Genomic DNA, 22754 nt, shown 5'->3' on the forward strand with positions numbered 1-22754 from the left:
CCTTTTGTTTATGTAAGATAACATTATGGTTACGTTATCAAGGCAATAATGAAAACAGAGAGCATGAGCTCACTTGCAGCCCTAGCTGAGGTGATGGCAACTAGGAACACTGGTTTGAGGGCAAGGAGAAATAGAGGAAATCTATTCCAGTTCAATTGGGATACACATCAAAATCTTAAGGATGATATTGAGGTCCCACTGGGCATCACAAAAGGAGAAATAGGAAACTGATGTAGAAACCCTTTCAGAAACCTCATCACAACCAGTGATTTAAATAACAATGGCAGATCAGGTAAATGCAAGGCGACCGAATGATAACCTTTACCAGATCCCAAAGAAAGGTCTCGACGCGCGAAGGAGAGAATAAACATAGAACATCAAACAGAGCCTCGAGGGGACTAATTTGGCAAGTGCCAAACCAAAAAATACAAAAGGCAGTCCCATCAATCTCATTATTTTAGGTATGAATCCCAAGCCAGTGAAGTGGGTGTGCTCTGAACTCCATGCTTAACGGAGGATCACACTTCAGATTTTATACTGAGCAATGAGTTTGAGGGAATACCTGTGGAAAGTGCCAATATACTTAACTATTTCAGCTCAGAAAACTTTTGAAGAAAAGATTTGCCCTACAAACATTGACTGCTGCACAGATACACCGATGAAGAACTTACTTACCTTTGGTAACTTCCTTTTTGGAGGATACTAGATTCAAGATAGCCTTGTTGATACCCTGCAACCGGTCTCGGGATGCTTGTTTTCTGGTCTAGGGAGAACCAGGCCAGGCAGTTCGGGTTGGACTGTTTCAATGGGGAATAGGGTCAAGACTGATTTGCATATGGCTGGGTCCAAACTGTGGTGCATGGTAAGCGATGAATTTAACCCAGATCTACGACTGGAGGGTGAATTTTTGACTATGTTCAACATTCCATCCAAAATCTTTTTGGGTTGCTTTAGTCACCCTTAGTTGGAAGGGTACGCCCAGAAGTGGGTCCTTGCTCGCTATGCCACTGTATTAAAGCTAACCTGGCTGATGAGGGGTGATTTCCTGAAACTGATCCTGGAATGCATTTTTTCGGGTCCAGGGAGGACCAAGCCTGGCAATTCATGCTGGACTGTTCACATGAGAAGCAGGGTTTGAGACTGATATGCATAATCACTTGGTCCACACTAGGGTGTCATGGTGAATAAAAATAAACTATGGATTTAACCCAGATCTGTGACTAGGGGTGAATGTTTGACAATGTTCAGCATACTGCCCATCATCTTTTAGTGATGCTATATTTGCCCTAAGTGGGAAGGGTGTGCCCAAAAGTGGGTGCTGTGCTCGCTCTGCTACAGTATTCAAGCTAGCCTGGCTGATGAGGGGTGATACCCAGAAACTGTTCCCGAGATGATTGTTTTCCGGTACAGGCGGAAACTAGCCTGGCAGTTTGGGCTGGACTGTTACAATAGGGAGCAGGGGGAAGACTGGTTTGCACATGGCTGGGTCCAAACTTGGTTGACCCGGTGAGCATAAAAAATCTATGGATTTAAACCTGATCTGTGACTGGGGTAAACGTTTGACAATGTTTAGCATTCCGTCCATCATCTTTTTGTGTTGTGAAAAAACTTGCTCTACAAACATTGCCTGCTGCACAGATGCACCAATGAAGACTTTACTTAAATTCGGAAATGTTCTTACTGGTGGATACTGTATTTAACCATGGATTCCTCAGCTTTAGAAGATCTGCAGTCACTATACTGGATCCAGTGAATTTTACAGCAATGCTCCAGAATCATGACAGGTGGAACAGTGCGACAGAGTGAATCTGCACTGACCTGGAAGTGACAGAGCAGAGCCACATAGAAGTTCTACCCACCTACAACCTCTTGTCAGTTTTCAAATCATTCTTCAACGCCCTGAGATGCACAGCATTCCGAACAAACAGCAGGTAAAAGGGTTTCAAAAATCTACTTGGAAACTTATTCTGATGTTCAGTAGTCAACTCCACAGAAAGGTGAGGCTAGAAAGAATGAGAATTCTGCAGTAAGCTAGAATATCCATTAAAAAGAGCATTATCAAATGTAAGTAACATGTTCTTCAGAAGGAGGCTTCTAACTGCAGATTCCTCACCATTAGAATAGATATCAGAGCAACACCTCCCAGAAGAGAAGTTGTCTGAGGAGTGACCTCTGATCAAGGAATTTTGCAGGACCAAGAGGGAACAATGGCCAGCCTGTCAGAACTGACTGTCAAGTTAATAGTCTTTCAGGAATGTATGCACTGAAGACCAAGTCGCTGCCTGGCAAACGTCTAGAACTGGCTTCCTCCCAATTTGCAAAATGTTATTGTAGTGGCCTTGACAATGGCATCATGAGTCTACAGACTTTCAGGGGTTTGCTTCTTGGCCAAGGTATGGGAGATTTTGATGCAGGTGACTTCATCTTAAGGGGACTTTTGTGAACCTCATTCCATTTCCCACAAAGAGCTGATCATCCACATGATGTTCTTTGGAGTGGTTGAAGTAGAAACTCAAAGCTCATTTAAGGTTGAGTTTATAGAGCTTCTCCTCATTTGAAGGGTGAAGGGGAAAGAAAAACTTTGGCAGAGTGTCAACGACACTCAAATTTCTGTGATTCTGGGCAAATCACTTAATCTCCCTGTGCCTACCAAAATTATTTTGTCCATCTATAACAAAGCAGATATGTTCAGGTCTAGTTTGTGCTATATAAACCCCTTAACCCTTTCGATGCTGATGACGAGCTCAGCTCGTCATGATGCACGGTTGAGCTGTGTTGATGACGAGCTGAGCTCGTCATGAACAATGGGAAAGAGGTGCCTGCAGCACAGGAGGGGAAAACACCTAGCAGCCAAGGTGTTAAAATAAATTTAAAAAATAGAGACAGGCTGGCAAATGTGAAAAGGTGCCACAACTTTGGGTAAGAAGGCCACCTAATTGGACTGGGAACAAAGGGGTGGGAGGGGGGATGAGGGTAGAGCAGTTGCAATGAGAGCACCAGAAGTAAACTAATAAAGCATTCCAAGTTTATGGTAGTCAGGAAAACTGTATTACGGGCCAGTAGTTGCAATGAGGAGCTGTACATCACCTCAGAAGCAGTGTACATTTTGAACGTCAACACTGTTTTTAAATCTTACTGTAGAAAGGCGAACGGTTGTGGGGAAAACATGCGTGTCATGCCTTTGATAAAACCCCTAACAGGTCACTGAAACAGAGTGTTGATCAAGTAAACACAAAAGGACCGAAAGGGCTGATAGACGATCCTTAAATATGGGTAATAAAAGGCACTCCTGGGCAACAGACAGAACCTCTAACAATACATCGGAAAATTTGGCCTAAAGCTGGTCGATGTGATAAGTGCAACTTCCAGGTGACCAACTTCTCCCAGTGTCCACCATATTAGACCTTGTCAAAGGTTTTCAAGTTGCAAGGATGATACCAATTACTGAAGCCACTAGATAGAAAGCATTTAAGCACATCTACACTTTCTCCATTTGAGGAGTATAGGACGTGGAGTCTTGGAGCAGGACACTCTTCTTGCAATAAGACAGAAGATTCTCCCAAAGTGGGAGCAAGATCGAAAGGCATGTGCTCATGCTCAGGAGCCCTTTGCATCATTTTCTCTTAGCCTATTCAGGGCTATTAAGAAGACTTTAAATCATCTGCCCTGAATTTCCTCAGAACTCGAGACAGTAGCGGTATCACATCACAGTGGGAGTGAGTCCTCCAGTTAAATAAATTAGGAAACTACAGTGTGCAGTAGTTTTGACACTGTACATCCTCAGCGGTGGCAAAATAGTTAACCTGGGCATTCACCATTGATCATAGATGCCCCTTGCGCCCTTTGAATGAACATGCCACGCAAGATTGTCCAGTCGAAGTCCGCTCAGCTATTCTGCTCCGCAATTCAGAGATTCTGCTAGCCAGTTGGCTACCAAAACAAATATTCTGCTAAATCTTTATAGTAGTTAGGCATTCTGGAACTGGATGCAGGATACCACTCCACCCTGCTTGTTGTACATCCACATGACATGCACCATTCTCCCTTGTAAGGATGGCAGGAAAGCTTTCAGATGGACCCCTCCAGCTCCAAAAATTTCACGTAAAGCTGTCTCTCCTCAGCAGACCAGTGTTTTTTGATCGCAACCTTATATAAGTGACCTTTCCACCCAATTCAGTAGTGATGTATCTGTCAGTCACAACTGAAGTCTGGGTGTGGAAGAGACACAGGTCATGACGGCGCTTTTCTACCACCACAGAATTCTCTAAGTAGTCTCCTCCAAGGTCTGGATGGAGTTGGAGAGGCAGCTTTGATGATGCTGAGCTCCACTACACGGCCTGCATAGGCCATCTGGTTTTCAGTATTAGGAGGATAAGCAAAGGTAGGCATCGCAGATGCCATCCTTTATGAGACCTAAAATAGAGCCTGAAACATTGTGATCCTATCATGAATATCCTAGACATGCCGTGGTGGTGGAAAGACCTTCAATGCAAGAGTGTCTAGGACAGCCCCAATAAACTGAACCCTTTGCATGGGTCACAGGTGGGGTTTCAGATGGTTGATGTAAAGCCCCTTAAAATTTAAGGCGTTTGGCTGCTGTCCCAAACTGGACTATGACTCCCTATAACAGCCAGTCCATGAGGTACTGGAATACATGTATCCTCTTGCAGTGAACACTGCAATTCTGTGAACTTTGGAGGGGCTGAACTAAATTGGAGGGGAGCACAGCAGTTTTGAAGCTTTTCAACCCTACTGCGAATCGCTTGTGGGGACTGCAGGACAGGTTTATATAAATACGCAATTATGCAAATCCATGGACACCCATCAAGTCTCTTGGAGTCGGAGCACAAAAATATCTGAGCGAGGGTGAGTATTTTGAATTTGTCTTTCCACAGAAGGATATTCAGTGGGTGTAAGCCCAGCATAGGCCTAAGGTATCCATTCTTCAGTAGGAGGAAGAAGCACATATATCACCTCTTTCCTGAAGCCAGCACCAGCTTCATTGCAGTCTTGGCTAGCCGAAGGTTAGCATTTAGCAGCAAAATAGGAGAACAGTCTGCTGCTAACCACTGTACTGTAGGAAAGTAGGATCTGCTTTCATTGTTATCCCCACTTTTTGTAGGTGCCATACTTTCTTTTGGACTAATATGACTGAGATCCTGATAATAAGGACCCCAGTCACTGTGCTTCCTACCTAAATTGACCATGGTAAGTACTTCTGTACCTCCACAATTGGCTACTGGTGTACCCATGTATGTCCCTAGTATATGGTACTAAGGTATTCAGGGCATAGGTAAACCAGGGGTCACCCATGGGCTGCTGCATATATTGTACCACCCATGAGAGATCACTCAAACTGACTACAGGCCTGCAATTGCACCCTGTGTGAGTTGGTGCTTGCACCTCTCATGACAGATATAAGCTTCCTTATATCTGAGGTCACTACACTTAAAACCTATCTGTCACCCCTCTGACAGGCCTTTCAGTCCTGTAGGCAGGGTGCTTGTTATAGATGTGAGGGTGCCCCTGCATGAGCAGGACACCACTAAAAACCCCTGAGTCGATTCTCCAGTCTTTATAAGTGTGGTTACCCATTTTGATACACATAGTGGACATCAGTCATAACAAGATGTCTAACTATATAGTGGCTGCACTAAACCCGATCATGTTTGGTATCAAACTTGTTTGCATCATACCCAAACACAGATTCCAGTGTTTGAAGTATGATGTCATGTACTGGGGGCTCCCTCGGGGTACTCCTCCGTACTCCCAGCTACAGCCTTTTAGGGTCTGACAGCAAACAAATGCTGCTGCCCTCGTGCAGCTGATCCAAGCTCGAGCAGGGTAAGGTAAAACAACATATTTCCTTTCACAGGGAGGTGTGATCACCTCCCTAGACAGGACTTAGTGTATTGGGCAGGGGTGGGGGCGCTTGGCAGCGCTAGCAGATTGCTTTGATGGACACACCTTCCATACTCCAGTTTGAACCAGTTCAGGGAGCTGGACAAAGGACATGAGAGTAACCTTCCCTTGTCCAGCCTCTCCTCTGGGAGGGACTTATGAGTCCCCCAACCCCTTTCGTAGGTTAAGGACCTACCTGTGGGTGGGTCCTCAGATTTGTCATGGGCCAAACCCAATCCTCAAACCATGTCACTCTTTGACCGACTGGACACTTGGACTTTGCCTGCAACCAAGACTGCATGAAGGAAGTCTCCTGCTACGCCTGGTCCCAATGTTCCGGAAAAGTCTTCTTCGTTGCCTGTATCTGTGCTTCTTCTAGGTTCTTCAACAGACCTGTGGGCATCAAAAACCCCTGAAGTAATCTCCCTTGGAGTGAAGTAGTTACTCCCCTCCATCTGTAGGCACCGCAAATAAGCTGGCCAGTCTGCGTCTCCTGACGTCCCACAGACTTCGAAAGGCTCAGAAACACAGGTGGTGGTTCTGCAATTCCCTCAAGAACCATCCTCCCGAGGAAGAAAGATGAAAGATGTCACCCTGCAGGAAGACAAAGCACCCAAAGGGAGGCGTGAGCAGAAAACCCAACCTGAAAAGGTCCTTGCAGAACGGGGAGGACGGGCAGGCATTAAGGTATCTACAGCTAGACTGTGTGTCTATTAGATACATTGTTACAAAAGGTAAGTAACACGTACATCTGATAGAGACATCTAGCTGCAGATTCCTTAACTTAGAATAGATACCAAAGCCATAACCCACAGGAGAAAAGGTCTGCGACTGAACCCCACCAAGTTCCAAAGTTGACGAAACACAGTGGGGACAGCAATGCCACTGGCCAATCCCAGACCAGAAGCTCTGCAAGGAGCAACAAACAGTGGGACGCAAAGGATCACAAGCCAATGAGGGACGGCATCGAAGGCCATCAGTGTACAAAGTGTAGAAAAGGAGCACAAAACCAGTAGGGCAGTGCGGAACCAGAGAGCCCAAAGCTTCAGGAAAATAAAAGGAAGCGATCATAGGTACCAAGGGATCTGCAGGATCCGACAGTGTGTGCAAAAGAAAAGGGTCCAGAAGGGGGACAAGACGGTATGACCTGAGTCCAAGCATACAGGTTGAACATGCCTATCAGTGGAGGAAGCACACCAACAAAGACACCGGGGGCAGCAGCGGTAGGATGCTGACCATGCCCAGGAAGAGCCAAGTTCACTAGAGACACCAGACTTGATAGTGCGCAATCTCCCCTTCCCAAACAGACATTAGAAAGGGCGGATATCAAAAACCTAAATCAGGACTACAAAAAGCACATGCTGGAGGCAGAAGTATACAGCCAGAACTACTACATGTAAAATGAAAGGCACAAGGAAGTGCTGCAAGAATAGTCCAGGTGCGAGAGATGCCTCACCAGGTATGTAACGTGTGAAAGGGATCCGTGAAGCGAACACACTGAGAATGAAGGACTGCACCTATGAGAATCCATGGAAAGCCCAAGGACACCGCAGCAAAGAACTAGTGTGTGTGACGCCTAGGTGTGTGTAGACGCCAGACAGAACAGACATCTGGAGATGTCTCAGCCATAAAAATGAGTGGCATACAAGAAACAAGAGTGCACCATAGGTATCAACAGCCATTTAGCAACAGAACCGGGCAGATAAAGACCAGCTCTATAAGCGACACCAGCCACTCGGCAGGGAGGAGCCACGGTCCCCCGCGAGGCAAACTGGAAGGGTGCTATCAACAAGCTGTGATGAATGAGCCGTATGCGGCGTAGGTTTTTAGTTTTGAATAAAGTCTGGCGGGCATTAGGAGGAGAGACGCTAACGGAGGCAGAGTTCCCCATGTTGGATTCCCGTTACAAGGAACATTCTTGGTTTTTAAGGTAAGTAGGACGGGACTGTAGGTTAGGACAGGATGTCAGTTCTAGTTCCAATGGATTGTAGCCATACTAGGGACGGGCTCCCGGTATAATATCGGAGTTAACAGATTAAACCCTGTTGGTCTGTGTATCCACAATGCGGAGCATTGTGCCGAATGGTACTGCAGCATAGGGGGTCAATAATGTCTTTTTTAAATATATCTGTTGAGTGTAGGAGAGCATTTATTACTGCTATGTTTTTATTGTGGGGAATTTTATTTCACCCATATCTTCCCAGATAGCCTCTTGAGCACAGATTGTGTAGAGTGAGAATTGCCTTCCCTCCTTCGGATCTGTGAACTAACGATTGAGGGTTCCAGTCAGGACTATTCCTTTCAGGTACTTCCCCGTATGATGTGTTATTGTTCTTTCTATCGAAATCAGGAGAGTCAAATACTAATATCATTCCGACGATATTTCTTTTTATCTAGATTGGGTGCACCTCATTCCTGCTGTGATCCGTTGACACGAAGAAGAGTTTGGTTTTAAGAGCATGTTTGCCACTTTGAAGTACGAGAGAAACTCTGTATTAAACTAAGTTTAATACGGAAGTCATACCATGTCAAGTAACACTGAGCTAAACGGTATGCTTCTGGTTTTCTGACTGTTTTATTTTTTTTGGTATTTCTCTTTCAGTCGAGTTTGGCGAAGCGTCTAAATCTACGACACTTGTATCTGGGGGTACAAGTATTTGAATGATCTATTAAACTAAGGGAGCTGCACTAGGACTGGTAACATGCCCAGTGTTATGCTCATTTGATTAAGAAGGGTATTTACCCTATTCTTGGGGAATTAAGTTGCAGAGGTAGTTGTATCCCGCATTTGTGAACTTTCCCATAGGTGGAAGCCACTGTCCATTGAGAGAATGCGCTCCCTGGTGCCTTTTGTTTGTATGAATGGGGGTAATCAGTTATAATCAGTTGTTCAGGGTTGAAATAAGGTTCTTTTAAAGGGTTGTTATTGGTATGAATGCTATTTTGGGCTATTGAATCAAGTCAGTTCAAATAATAATTTTTTTTAATGTGAATGTACATATTTCTTTTTATATATTCTCACTAGAATTACTAAATACGAGGTGGGAAGAAGTTTTCTTTCCTGAAGAAGGGGTTGGGAGGGGGGGGGGGGGGGGGGGGGGGGGGGGGGGGGGGGGAGATATTTTGTTGAACCCACCGAAACGCGTCGATGCTTTTTATTGGAATACATCACGGATTAAAGAGAAATGCAACACCTGTTTATTGATACTCAACAGGAATTTCTATGTTCTAGCTGTGCATGTATATTTCATTTATCTATAGGTCTGACTATTGTGATGTTTTCCTGATTTGAAATCATTTTTCTAGCTGTTTTTTGTCCCACTTTTTGTTATTTAAATTTGCATTGTTTAAAGTGATTATTTGTTTTTAAAACTGAGCGACATATTGGAATTTCAAATCTGTCTTTAAATGTATGATTTTTAACCTTGTGATGACGTTTTATACATATTGCTGCTTGTAATAAATTGCAAGAACTTTTTTTATAAATATTGTTTTTTGCACTGATTTGATTCTTTGGTTCATAGTGTGGGCCCTGAGTGAGTCTATCGGGTCTGAAAGAGAATATATGTGGGTTTGTGTGACGAATAGTACTTTTGTTCCCAAAGGGATTGTTCTGTGAGGAAGGATGCAGACAAGGAATCGATACCCGCGGTGCAGCCATTGCCCACGTTGGCGGAGGAAGTCGCATAGGGCTATGTGGAGACATGGGAGATGAGTTCAACGTTGGAGTGGGATGCCTGTCCAGGCCGTGTCCCAACGTCAAACCTGAGTCAAGAGACTAGGCCGGCGTAAAGGGCACACCTGCAGGCGAAGATCCGACCTGAGTCCCTACCTCCACTGTGGGGCCTGAAGGCACGCCAAGGAGAGGAGGTGACCCAAAAATGGATTGCAAAACCTTGAAATAGGCTTCCATTTGGGTCCGAGCCGCCCCATCAACCAGAAAGGGTGGGTATATAGGGGTCGACTCCTGAGGGCCTGTGCCCAGCAAAGACAGGGAGTCCCGCTATCACATTGAAGTGATGCCGACGACCTCCGTGACTTGTGTCTCCGCTTACCTGCATGAGGCAAACTATGTCCGTGAGAACGACTCCGCGACCAGACCCGAACAGAAGCCCCAGCTCGAGATGCAGCGCCACGGAGGCCCTGAGAAGACATCTGGGCGGGCAATAACTTCATCTGGCGCTCCGGCAGGGACTTTGGCCTCATCTGCTGGCAGGCGCCACACTCCTTGGAGTCGTGGTGCGCTCCTAAGCACCACATTTAGATTGTGTGTGGATCGATAACCAACATATGCCTCGCGCCCGTCTCACACTCCTTAAAGCCCTAAGGCTTTACACACTGTTCCCGGACGCAAGAAGGCGTCCAGAAGGCCTGGGGCACAGGCCTGGCCAGAGAAACTGCTTACTTCTGGATCGCGACGCGGAAAAGAAGGAAACTGATGTCAGCGCGCTGGCAGGGACTTATATGGCTTTGCTGATGTCATGTCCGCGGGCGACGTCAGGCTGCAGCCAAGCGGCTCTGTCCCCGGAGCGCAGAGGTGCTGCTGCAAAGAAGTTCCAGATCCAGTCTGACGCCTAGGGATATTCGAAGTTAAGGAATCGGCGGCTAGATGTCTATCCGTTTCTGTGCAATGGAACACAGACAGGCCTCTTTCTCTGTAAATACATGTGTAGTCGTCCATTGGGCAAAATGCACGTGAAAAATGTTTGCTCTTGCGGGAAATCTTTGTGCCTCGGGCATTGAGCGATAGAAATTCTTAATCCCGGGCCAGATTATATAACACCTGCTGAAAGAATAGATGTATCTGAAAGGCAGCTTTCTGAAGTTGAGGATGGCTCAACAGTGCCTACTCCACTACTTAAAAAAAAATGGAGAAGTAATTAGAACTGACTCAGGCCAACAATGAAGACTTGGACGCTCATTCCAGATGCAACATTCTGTGCATCTTGGGTGTACCGCAACCCACCAAAGTTGGGAGAATAGACTTCACTGGGAAACTGCTGAACACCATATCTGAAATAGACAATCTATACCTGTTTTTGGTGGAATGAGCACACAGGTTGCTAAGTGCGCACCATCCACCGGGAGCGCCTCCTCAGCCTATTATAGCATAGATTCTCAACAACTGTGATGTGTCCTTACAATGGCCTGCAAGAAAGATGACCTACAATACTAAGGCTCAGCCATATCCTTTCTCATGACTTTACTATTGCTGCTGAGGAAGCGAGACAAGCCCTATAACAACCTAAGAATAGCTTGCAAGAGCTAGCCATTGACTATGCAATGCTTTACCCCACAAAGCTAAGAGTAATGGTAAATCTATATTTTTCACACAACCAAGAGTGGTAATAACATATCTGAAACAAAACGATACAACTCCTTCTAAACGTGGCAAAGGTTAGGAAAATACACCAGAGGCGCCATATATGGATAAGGAAAATGTTACTTACACTGTAATCATTTATTTGTGGCATGTAGTGTTATAGATTCACATATTGTGCATACTCCTCCGATCCAGTGGTGGGCTGAGACATGTACAACTTTTTTTGTCCTAAGAAGTCCTTCGAGTCACGAGGTATAGGGACTCCTCCCTTAGCTGATAATGCGTAAGAGCATCAACTCCATAGTTAAACTGTTTCCCCACACAGTGGAGGAGGATGGAGACAGCAGTAGAATGTGTAAAGATGTCATGCAACAGAAAAAGAAAAGTTAAAGATTTGTAAAAAAAAAAAGGTTTTGGGGAGAAGGGTGGGGCATACGAGTCTACAGCACTACATGCTTCTAACATATGCTTACAGGAGAAGCAACATTTTCCATGTGTTGCATGTGTAGTTAGACATGCTGTGCGTAAAATGTAAAGCAGTTCCTCTATAAGGTAGTGGCTAGCTGGAGGAAGTTGCAGCAGACAGAAATAGTGTAAGTAGGACTGCCTGGCCCACTTCAGCCTGCTGCCTCGCTAGGACATCCACACAGTAGTATTTGGTGAACATGTGTGGTGTGGACCAGGTAGCAGCTGTACAGGTAACAGCTATTGAAATGTTGTATAGGAAAGCCCCTGAGGATGCTTTTTACATGTAGAAAGCGGCCATAGCGGATTGGGGAGCTGCCTTTTGAATTTGTCATTAAAAGTTTGAACACACTTGCCAAAGCAATGGGCTATCCCAGTTTTGGAAATGGTGCAGCACTTATGTGGTATTGAATAGGCTATAAATAACTTTGGTATTACTTCATTAATTAGTCTTTTCCGCCGGTTCCTGCTCCACGTTTTCGCTGCCCCGGAGCACTGACAAAGCCCTGAGAGCAGCAGAGCCGCCGCCTGCCGCGGTGAGAGCCGCCGCGGGTGAACAGAGCAGGCGGGACTCGGGGAGAGCCGCTGAGAGCCGCGGTGGGTGAACAGAGCGGCAGAGACTCGCGGCTTGAGACCTACAGCTGAGGCGGGACGCGGGGGAGAGCAGCGAGCATCGTGTGGCGAGCCTTGTGAGCCTGGCGACCGGGCACACAGCTGCCTGGCTGCCTGCTGCTTGCCACCTTTACCGCCATTATAGCCACAGCGAGGGAGCAGCCTGGGAAAGCGAGAGGTGGGCAGCCCACAACCAACCAACTACAGCACTGTCACTGTGAACCTACCGGTGGACATTGTGAGCCAGGTACCAGCTGCAACTGTTGATCAAGTAGATAGGGGTGATTGGGGTCAGTATTGAAAGAACAGAGGGGTCGAGCAGGGTCTAGGGTCAGCCCCCCCACCTACCCCCTCCCCTCCCTTGGCTATACACTTTTACTCACAATAATAGAGTGGAGTCTGGGTGCAGTCAACACACGCTAAAACTCACAAAACATAAATAAAAAAAAGAGCAAAGGCGAATTCAGTGCATTACAAGGAAACCAAAGTGAAGGGGAAAAAAGATAGAGTTAAAGCAAAGAGTAACCACTTCCACTTCCCCCCTTCTTAGTTAAATCATAATGCAGTCTGGAAGGCTCAAAAAGAAACTGCAAAAAAAACGCAATAAGTTGAATAAAGAATCCATAGAACCACTCGAGGAGCAGGAAAAAGCGCTACTCCACCCCTTGGCACCATCACTATCAACAATTCACCCGCAGAATCATGAACAAGGACCCGGACTCATAGGCTGTACCATCAAGACTGAAATAACCCAAGCGCCTCCAATTCAACAGCATAATATGCAGGACGAAACAATCAACGATGTAAAAAAGAGGACTCTCAGAGACTTCTTTATGAAACAAGGAACCAAAGATCAAGCTTCAATCAACCCCACCGAAATACAGCCCCCACCAGCCCAGCTGCCCCAAACTCTTCACAACATTGATTCAGTTCAGATTAAAGTGCAGGCCTTGATTCATGAACAATTTCAAAACCAGGCCACCACTTTATCTCCAGATGGTCATTCAACAAGCGACGTACTCTCTACACCTGAAAAAATAGGTCAAGACCAATTTCTTAGCCAGGAAATATATCTGCCCCCCACAAGTTCAACAATTAAATAAAGAACAGAGTTCATCACCAATATCCATCTCAAGCGACGATTCTCTCTTCAACCTTAGATCACCCTTACAGCAGGAAACCAACCATCATTTAGACAACTCGGGGTCCGCTGGAAGCAAAATAAAATCTAGCCCCCAAGCAGCACAATGGACCAGAACCATTCCAGGTAACATCAAACCATTAACGCCAACGACGCCTCCTGTCTTTGCCCATTGCGAATCTCCTGAAACAAAGTCAGGTGAGCCCAATGATCATTCCCTCTTGGATTTATCTTTTTTTAAGACAGAACTTAATAAAACAAACGATGCAACTGAAGGTCATGTCCCAGCAGCGTTCGAATCCACCACCATCTGGCCCCAGCTCCTACGAACTTTACAATCCACAGTGTCCGCATTAAATTATCATTCAGACAAACTTGACTTACAAGTCGACCTTCTAAATACACTTGCAGTATACACGGCAGGGATTGACAACAAACTAGATGGCTTGAATACCTTAATAACAGAAGCACAATCTAAAGTCAACCTGACCCAAGCGATATGCTGCTGCTCGCCAATAATCAATAGCCTGTATTTGCTTCCTCAGTTCCTCGCTTTGGTCCTGACAGAAATAAAGAAACTACCACCAGGTTTGCAAGTTCAACCACATCCCCCAGGCTCACACTCAATCAATGCAACCTCTCCGAAAGTCAAAGACCAAAGCATAAATCACAATAAATCTGGCAAAAATCACAAGGCTTCTTCAGTAAAAATTGACACTCGACCAACCAATGCCATAGTAGTAGAACCGTCCCCAGACAATCAAGTGGCACTTGAGGAGTACGGTATCTTCCAACCAACCAAATTAAATAACAAGAATAATACTATGTTGAAAATAGATATACCCTTCACATCAGAGACGGTGCAAATTGCTGACACCGGAGATACTGGCCCAGGGACGGGATCAATGAATAAATCCCCTCAAAACCAATATCTGAGCAAAAGAGAAAGGAAGAGCAAAGAGAAAGAAAAATGCAATAAACGCAGCACAGTGATTCAAAATACGACCAGTGAGCCACCACACATTGAAAAGGGTAACACACGTCTCCGCTCGCTCGGTTCTGTAAGTTCCGATAGCATTCTTACATCACCACAAAATCACCCACAGTTATTTACAGTTACCCGGCAAGATGCTACCAGCACCTGCCAATAGCAAAAATACAAGGAACTACCTGCGGCTGGGGGAGAGGTTCCAGAAAAGCCTAGACAGCCTTCGACATCAGATGAGCCGGGAAAGGTCAGGAAGTCAGAAATATTATCTTACATTGTTAAGACCGGACTAGTTGACCCGATAGCCTCAACAAATATGGTAAGGGCACCAAAGGAAAACCAAAACGGGGAAACCATAGAACAGCATGATGATGAGTATCGGTCAAGAGGCAAGGAGAACCTAAAGATAACATTATTCAAGAATCTGGACATATCACAAACTGATAAGCTTCTCCCCAATAAAGTAGACCATGAACCCCAAGGCGAGCATGTCGGACATAAGCAACAATCGCCCTGTATTCAAAGGAGAATAGATTTAACTCAAATTACGGACGAAAACAATCATAAGACCTCTGGCCAGGACCCCTTAACAACCAATTTAAAAACCAAACTGTTATTTAGTCCTGAATATCACACTCAAGGACCACATGACATCCTGAATAGAGGGAGCATTCTGAAACTTTTTAAATGCACCGCTGAACTGTGCCATATTGATTCCAATGATATAATCTCAATTGAGTATAAACCTATCGGAAGTAATCAATTTACAGAACCAACGTTAATCACTTTTTCAACTGTAGCAATCAAGGAGCAGGCAATATCAAGGTCTGACCTATTTAACAAATGGGGCATCAAAATAGTTCCCCAAGCCGAACCACGGTATCCATCAGTCCTTGCAAAGCCCCCGGCCATTCCAGAATAACCAGGACCATTATCTCTCTCAATCTTAAAATAAGCTAAAGGACGATCCCCAGTAAGGGCGATCTATCCAAAAATAGAGGAGGCCAAAACCACGGCGATTGACTGGGCCTGGCTGCCAGCAGCCCTGGACGGGGGAAATCACAACTGAATCCAACCCGGTCTCTTAGTGTGCTCATGGAACATCAACGGCCTTACCCCAAAACTTCAATCTCCAGATGTGATAAAGCTTTTAAAAAATCATGAGGTTATACTATTGCAGGAAACATGGTCCTTGGTCAGCCCCCCAATAGAAGGATACTTGGAATACAGAACACCTGCTCACAGGCTGCATAAGTCTGGCTGACCCAGCGGCGGTCTCTCAATTTACATCTCAGCCAAGTTAAAGCACAAGTTACTTACCTTCGGTAACGATATATCTGTAAGAAACAGTGGTTAGTGTTAGATTCCTTACCTTAGAATATCCCCAGGCGTCAGACTGGATCCGGAAAGTTTTCGACAGCAGTGCACCGGCGCGTCGCTAGGTGTCGTCTGCGGCTCTGCGTCCGTCGTCGGCGTCGTGATCGCCGGGATGACATAGTCAGAGAACTTAGCCGCCGCCCTCGCGCACTGACGTCAGTTCTGTACATAGCTTTCCGCGCCAGGATCGCAGAGCCATGATAGAAACCGACACTGGTGCCATGAAACTAGGGCCCTGAAAGGGATGTCCTTAACCCTATATATCGGTTCACAGAATGGGGCGGTAAGGAATCTAACACTAACTACTGTTTCTTACAGATATATCGTTACCAAAGGTAAGTAACTTGTGCATCTGAAAGAAACAGGTTAGTGTTAGATTCTTTACCTTAGAATAGATACCCCAGCAATTCCAACCCCGGTGGTGGGTCTGCGAACCAAGATCACACCAGTAAGTCCTGGAGAATGGAACGGCCGAAAAAGCCATCTCTCCGGACTTGGCTGTCCAGGCAGTAGTGTCTAGCCAACGTGTACAGCGAGGCCCACGTAGCTGCCTGGCAGATGTCCTGTAAGGGGACTCCCCGACCCAGGGCAGTAGTAGCCGCCGTGGCCCGAGTGGAATGGGCACGCAGCCCAACTGGAGGCTCCTTCTTAGCCAAGGTGTAGTAAACCTTGATGCACAAGACAACCCACGAGAGATGGTCCGCTTGTGCACCGCCCGTCCCTTCTTAGCACCACGTAACCAACAAAGAGCTGGTCATCCACCAGGAACTGGCGTGTGCGATCTAGATAGAAGGCGAATGCACGTTTTGGGTCCAGACGGTGGAGCCTCTCCTCTTCCTCTTTCGAGGGATGCTGAGGCGGAAAGAAGGTGGGCAAGGTGATGGACTGCCCGATGTGAAACACCGTGACTACCTTGGGTCTGAAAGAAGGACGAGTCCTCAGAACAACTTTGTCCGGATGGACAGAGGAAAGGAGGTTTTGGAGATAAGCCTGGAGCTCACTCACTCTTCTGGCAGAGGTGATGGCAACCAGGAATGCAGTTTTAGGAGTCAGAAGACGAAAGAGACAGTTATGAAGTGGCTCAAAGGGAGCGCACATACGATATGTTCGAACAAGATTCAAGTCCCACTGAGGCATCACGAAGGGAACGGGAGGAAACGTGTGTGATGCCTTTCAAGAATCTATTTACAACAGGGGACTTGAAAAGAGAAGGCTGATAAGGAAGCCTTAAGAAGGCTGAAATGGCCGAGAGGTAGCCCTTGATACTGCCCAGAGCAGAGCCCTGCTGGGCAAGAGAAAGAAGGAAGAGGAGAACCTCTGAAAGGGGGGTAGAGAGTGGATCCACAGCCTTTGCTGTGCACCATGCCACAAATTTGTTCCACCTGCAGGTGTATACCGTTTTTGTGGAGGGACGCCTGGCTGCCAAAATCACATCGCAAACTTCAGGAGGCAAGTCAAATGGCCTCAACTGCCGCCGCTCAATTTAAACGCATGTAGGTGGAGACTGGACAGGTTCGGGTGAAGAACCGTCCCCTGCTGCTGCGACAGAAGGTCCTCCTGAAGAGGCAGACGAGTTGGGGGATCGACTGACATGCTGAGTAGCTGGGATAACAGTATCTTCGTACCCAGTCCAGAGCCACAAGGATGACTTTGATGATCTTCTTCAGTACTCTGGGCAGAAGTGGTATAGGTGGAAAGGCGTATCACACACACCGCAGCTCCACTCGCGACGCCGAGAGTGTGCCGCCTTGGAAATTCCAACGCGCAGAACTGATGACATTGCGTGTTCTCTTCGGTGGCGAATAGATCTAACCAAGGCTCTCCCCCCTGCTGAAAGAGACCTTGCGCCACGTCCGAGTTCAGACGCCATTTGTGATCCAACATGCACCGGCGACTGAGTTCGCCCGCCCTGGCGTTCAGGGAACCTGCCAGGTGAAGAACCACCAGGGTGACGCCCTGGTGTTCCAGCCATTGCCAGAGGAGCAGAGCCTCCTGGCAAAAGGTCCACGACCCCACCCCGCCCTGTTTGTTGCAGTACCACATGGCAGTGGTGTTGTCCGTGAACACCTGCACTACACTTCCCCGGACAGAGGGAAGGAATGCCTTCAGTGCAAGTCGGATCACCGGCAGCTCCAGAAGGTTAAAATGGAGACGGGACTCCGCCGGAGACCAGAGGCCTCTGATCTCCCTCCCTCCAATGTGGCCCCCCCATCCCAGGAGGGATGCATCCGTCACAACTACGTGCTCTAGTTGGGGTAGGGAGAGAGATCTGCTGCTGACCCAATCACAGTTCGTGAGCTACCACTGACTCGCAGTGCCCTCCGAGATCAGGACATGGTCGGACAGGTTGCCCTGATGCTGTGCCCACTGAAACTTCAGGTCCCACTGTAGAGCCCGCATCCGCTACTTGGCGTGATGCACCCGTAGGAGGCCATCAGCCCCAGGAGCCGCAGCGTGAACCTGACCGAAACTCGGGATAAAGGCTGAAAGATCGGAATCAGAGCCTGAATATCCCGAATCTGAAACTGCACAGAGTCCAGAAGCGCTCCGATGAAAAGGAACTTCTGAGAGAGGCACAGGTGTGACTTTGGCCCGTTGATGGAGAACCCCAGCGAGTGCAGGAGGTCGGCCGTAGTCTGGAGGTGGGAGACGACTGTTTGGGACGAGTCCGCCTTCAACAACCAGTCATCGAGATAGGGGAAGACAGAAACTCCTGATCTGCGCAGATGAGCTGCGACCACCGCCATCACTTTCGTGAAAACCCGTGGGGCGCTGGTAAGGCTGAAGGGGAGCACGGTAAACTGAAAGTGCTTGTGGCCTACCGTGAACCGCAGGTAACGCTCCGGAGGTCCAAGGTAATGTGTAGGCCTCCTTTGCCCTTCTTGGGTACCAGAAAGTAGTGGGAATAGCAACCATATCCTACTTCTGGCCCAGGAACGTGCTTGATGGCCCTCTTGACCAAGAGGGCAGTAACTTCCTCCTATAGAAGTTTCAAGTGATCCCCCGGTGGCATGGCTGGAGAGGTCGCCTCGAAGGGGAGGGAGTAGCCCCGTCGGACGATTTGCAGCACCCACCTGTCCGACGTAATGGTGTGTCAGTGGAGTAGGTGATGGCAAACCCTGCCCCCCACTGGCCTTGAATGGGCCTGAAATGCCGGACTAGGAAGGCTTAGAGGCTGATGCTGTGGGAGCAGATGTTGCGGGAGCGGATGTGGACTGACCCTGCCATTGACCCCCGGCACCGCCACGGCGGTTACCACATCCGCGACCGAGTTGAGACTGGTTCTGCGGCCTGTGGCTCCCTGGATGTGTGGGGGCGCTCCTTCCTTGGCCACGAAAGGGGTGAAAACCGAAAGTTTGCTGGCGCTGACCTAGGCCCAAGGACTTGGCAGCAGCCCTGGAGTCCTTGAAACGTACCAGCGCACTGTCCGCTTTGTCGCCAAAAAGGCGACAGCCATCGTAGGGCATGTCCATGAGCGAGGCCTGGACATCTCCCGAAAAGTTTTTTTTTTTTTTGCTTGTAAGACCTTTATTGCAGAAAAGTGCAAGTGAACACAGCGTTACGCGTACAACCTCGGAGGCCGGCCACAATATACTCATACATCAAACATCGTGTTATAGGGTAATACAGTGAAATGGCCGACAATCAGGGGTGTAGAAGCATGATATGGATTGCATTATTAGGACGTAAGCATTATAGTGTATTTGGTGTCTCACAGTTTTTGAATAGCTAAGAAAACTTTTAATTACAGATATCCTGTATCAACATCAGAAAAAAGGAGGCAAAAAAGCCTAAAGAAATATAAAGAGAAATTAAAGAGGATTACATTCACAGTACCACAGCATTCTCCCTCCTATCATCTGTTCTATTATAACTGTAGCCTGAATGCATTTCAATCTACAGATTTTCCGTACTTTGTGTATTTCGTTCCAATGAGTGTGTGGTAAGGTAGTTGCGTAGGTATGACCAGTAATCTTTTGGGCGGTACCTGAGTGGAAGTTCTTCTTCATATGTCGTCAGCGTATCCTGACAGTAGTTCAGGTCCTCCAGCCAACGCGGCAACGTTGGGCATCGTCTGCTGTTCCAGTGCAACTAGACTGTACGCTTGGCCATCAGGAGAGCAACTGCACAGAACTTTCGCTTTTTTGCTCTGATATGTGGCACCAGGCCCAGCAAACATACCTTTAATGTGCAGTCAATGTGCGTCTCCAGCATATCAATTAGTGCATCGGTTACCTGCATCCAATAGTCTGCAATTTGCAAGCACTGCCACGCCAGGTGTATGAAGTCAGCACCTTCCTGCCTGCACCGCTTACATCTAAAGTCTGTATTCAGTCCCCATTTATATAGCCTATATGGTGTATAATACATTTGATGTAAGTATTTATAATGTATGATCCTCAAATTTCCATTCGGGTCAACATGGTAGTTAGTAGACATGTGGTGGTCCACTCCTCTTCCGTTAAGGGTTCTGGTATGGCAGTGTTCCATTTGAGTCTCATGGTCTCAGTATTACCTGCAATGTCGTCCTGTAATCTGAAATATAATCTGGACACTATATTCGCTGCAGTGGGCGTAGTGAGCATGAACTGTAAAGATGTCATTTGTTGTGGCTCTGCAAAGTTTGTTTGGTAGTGTAGTTTTATTGCCTGTGAAGATGAACATCTCCCGAAAAGTTGCCGGACCTCAGCCAGACGTGGCGTTGCAATCGCCCAACCCAGCGAGTCCATGGTGTCAAGTCCACATCTAATTGAGTACTGTGCTGCATCCCGCCCTTCCGCCAGGGCTCGGGCGAGCTTTGCCCGGTCCTCCTCCAGACACTGTGGCAGCACGCCCGCAACCGTATCCCACAGAGTGGGTGTAACGGCCCAAAAGGCAGGTGGTGTTGACAGACCGCAGCCACAAACAGAGAGGAGAACAGTTTCTTCCCAAACTGATCATACCTTTTGGATTCCCGATCCGGAGGAGCGGTCGGGAATGCGGTCTGGAACGTAGAGGCCTGGATTACCAGGCTCTCGGGGTGGGGTGCACAGACAGGAAGCAAGGGTCGCCCGGAGACGGGAGGTTGCGTCGGGCTACGTTCCGATCCACAGGAAGGCCTGGGGAGGGCTTGGACCAGGTGCCCAGTAGAACGTCAGTGAGGGCTTTGTTAAACGGCAGTAGAGGCTCCGAGGAGTTTGCCTGCGGTTTGAGCACCTCAGTGAGGAGGTTAGTCCTCACAGCCGCGACAGGGAGCTCAAGAGCAAAGGCCTTGGCCGCCCTGTTCAACACCACGCTGTAAGCAGCCCCCTCCACCGAAGCCAAGGAGGGAGGAGAGACGAATGCAGTGTCGGACGAAGTGTCCAGACCACTGGCTTCCTTAGCTCCTCTGCCCAGTCCTGACTCAACTGGCACTGCAGTGCCAGAGGGTCCTCAGACCCCTCCCAGTCCTCCTCGTCATCCATCTCCTGATAATCAGGCAAAAATTATGGAGCCCGGTCAAGGGTAAAGGCTTCAACCATCTATGCCGGTTCGATGCCGGACCCGGAGCGGGGCTGAATCTGGGGTCGACGTCGTCCGAAGACGGCGCCGGGATAGACACCCTTGGGGTCGCACCAGCAGAGGAGTCGTGGGGTCGAAAGGCGACGGCCTGGATCTTGCGGAGACCTGCGGGGTCAGGACCGGAGTCGTCGACTGCGCCAGGGCCGAAGCACCCGACGGCGCCAGAGCCGACGGCCCGCTAGGGCTCTCAGTCGGACCCGCGGAGCCTGAAGGCGCCTCAGCAGGTTCTGACTGAGGAAAGCGTGACCTCGTGGCCGAGTGTAACGCGCTGACCTCCTCCGGTGTCGCGTGCAGCCCAGGGACCGGCGGGTATGGAGCTGGACACGGCACCTGCGGCTCTGATGGAGCCGCGAGGGCAGTGTCGCCCAAACTCCCGGCCGCCTCGCGTGAGCGTCGGGGGGGAGTCGGAAGAGCGTAGACGAACAAGTTACTTACCTTCGGTAACGATATATCTGTAAGAAACATTAGTTAGTGTTAGATTCCTTACCTTAGAATATCCCCAGGCGTCAGTCTGGATCCGGAAACTTTTGCGTAGCAGTACCCCTGCGCGTCGGTAGGCGTCGTCTGCAGGCGTCCCCTGCGGCTCCGCGTCCGTCGTCGGCGTCGTGCGCCGTGATGACGTCGCTGGAGTACATAGACGCCGCCTCCGCGCGCTGACGTCAGTTCTTTGCACACAGCTTTTCCGCGCCAGGAGACGCAGAGCCATGAGAGAACCAACACTGGTGCCATGTAAAAACTAGGGCCCTGAAAGGGATGACCTTAACCCTAGGTATCAGTTCGCAGAACGGGGAGGATGGGTGGGTTCGGTAAGGAATCTAACACTAACTAATGTTTCTTACAGATATATCGTTACCGAAGGTAAGTAACTTGTTCATCTGAAAGAAACACGTTAGTGTTAGATTCCTTACCTTAGAATACATACCCCAGCAATACCAACCCCGGTGGTGGGTCTGCGAACCAATACAAAACTACACCAGAAAGTCCTGGAGGACAGAACGGCCAAAGAAGCCATCCCTCCGGACTTGACTGTCCAGGCAGTAGTGCCTCGCAAAGGTGTGCAGCGAGGCCCACGTAGCCGCCTGGCAAATGTCCTGCAAGGGGACTCCCCGGCCCAGGGCAGTAGTAGCCGCCGTGGCCCGAGTGGAATGGGCCCTCAGCCCAACAGGAGGCTCCTTCCGAGCCAAAGAGTAGCACGCTTTGATGCAGAGGACGACCCATCGAGAGATGGTTCGTTTACAAACCGCCCGTCCCTTCTTCGCACCCACGTAGCCAACAAACAGTTGGTCATCCACCCGGAACTGGCGTGTGCGATCCATGTAAAATGAAAGCGCACGTTTTGGGTCCAGACGATGGAGCCGCTCTTCATCCTTTGAAGGATGCGGAGGCGGGAAGAAGGAAGGGAGGGT

General features: G+C 48.2%; 1 protein-coding gene across 1 annotated transcript in view; it reads right to left on the reverse strand.

Annotated features, from left to right (window-relative positions):
• The window catches only part of PTPN4 (protein tyrosine phosphatase non-receptor type 4), a 1255365-nt gene that overhangs the window by 241827 nt on the left and 990784 nt on the right, over window positions 1-22754 (reverse strand). The window lies entirely within an intron of this gene.

Source organism: Lissotriton vulgaris, chromosome 2_1 (assembly GCF_964263255.1).
Source record: "Lissotriton vulgaris chromosome 2_1, aLisVul1.2, whole genome shotgun sequence".
Classification (NCBI taxonomy): domain Eukaryota; kingdom Metazoa; phylum Chordata; class Amphibia; order Caudata; family Salamandridae; genus Lissotriton; species Lissotriton vulgaris.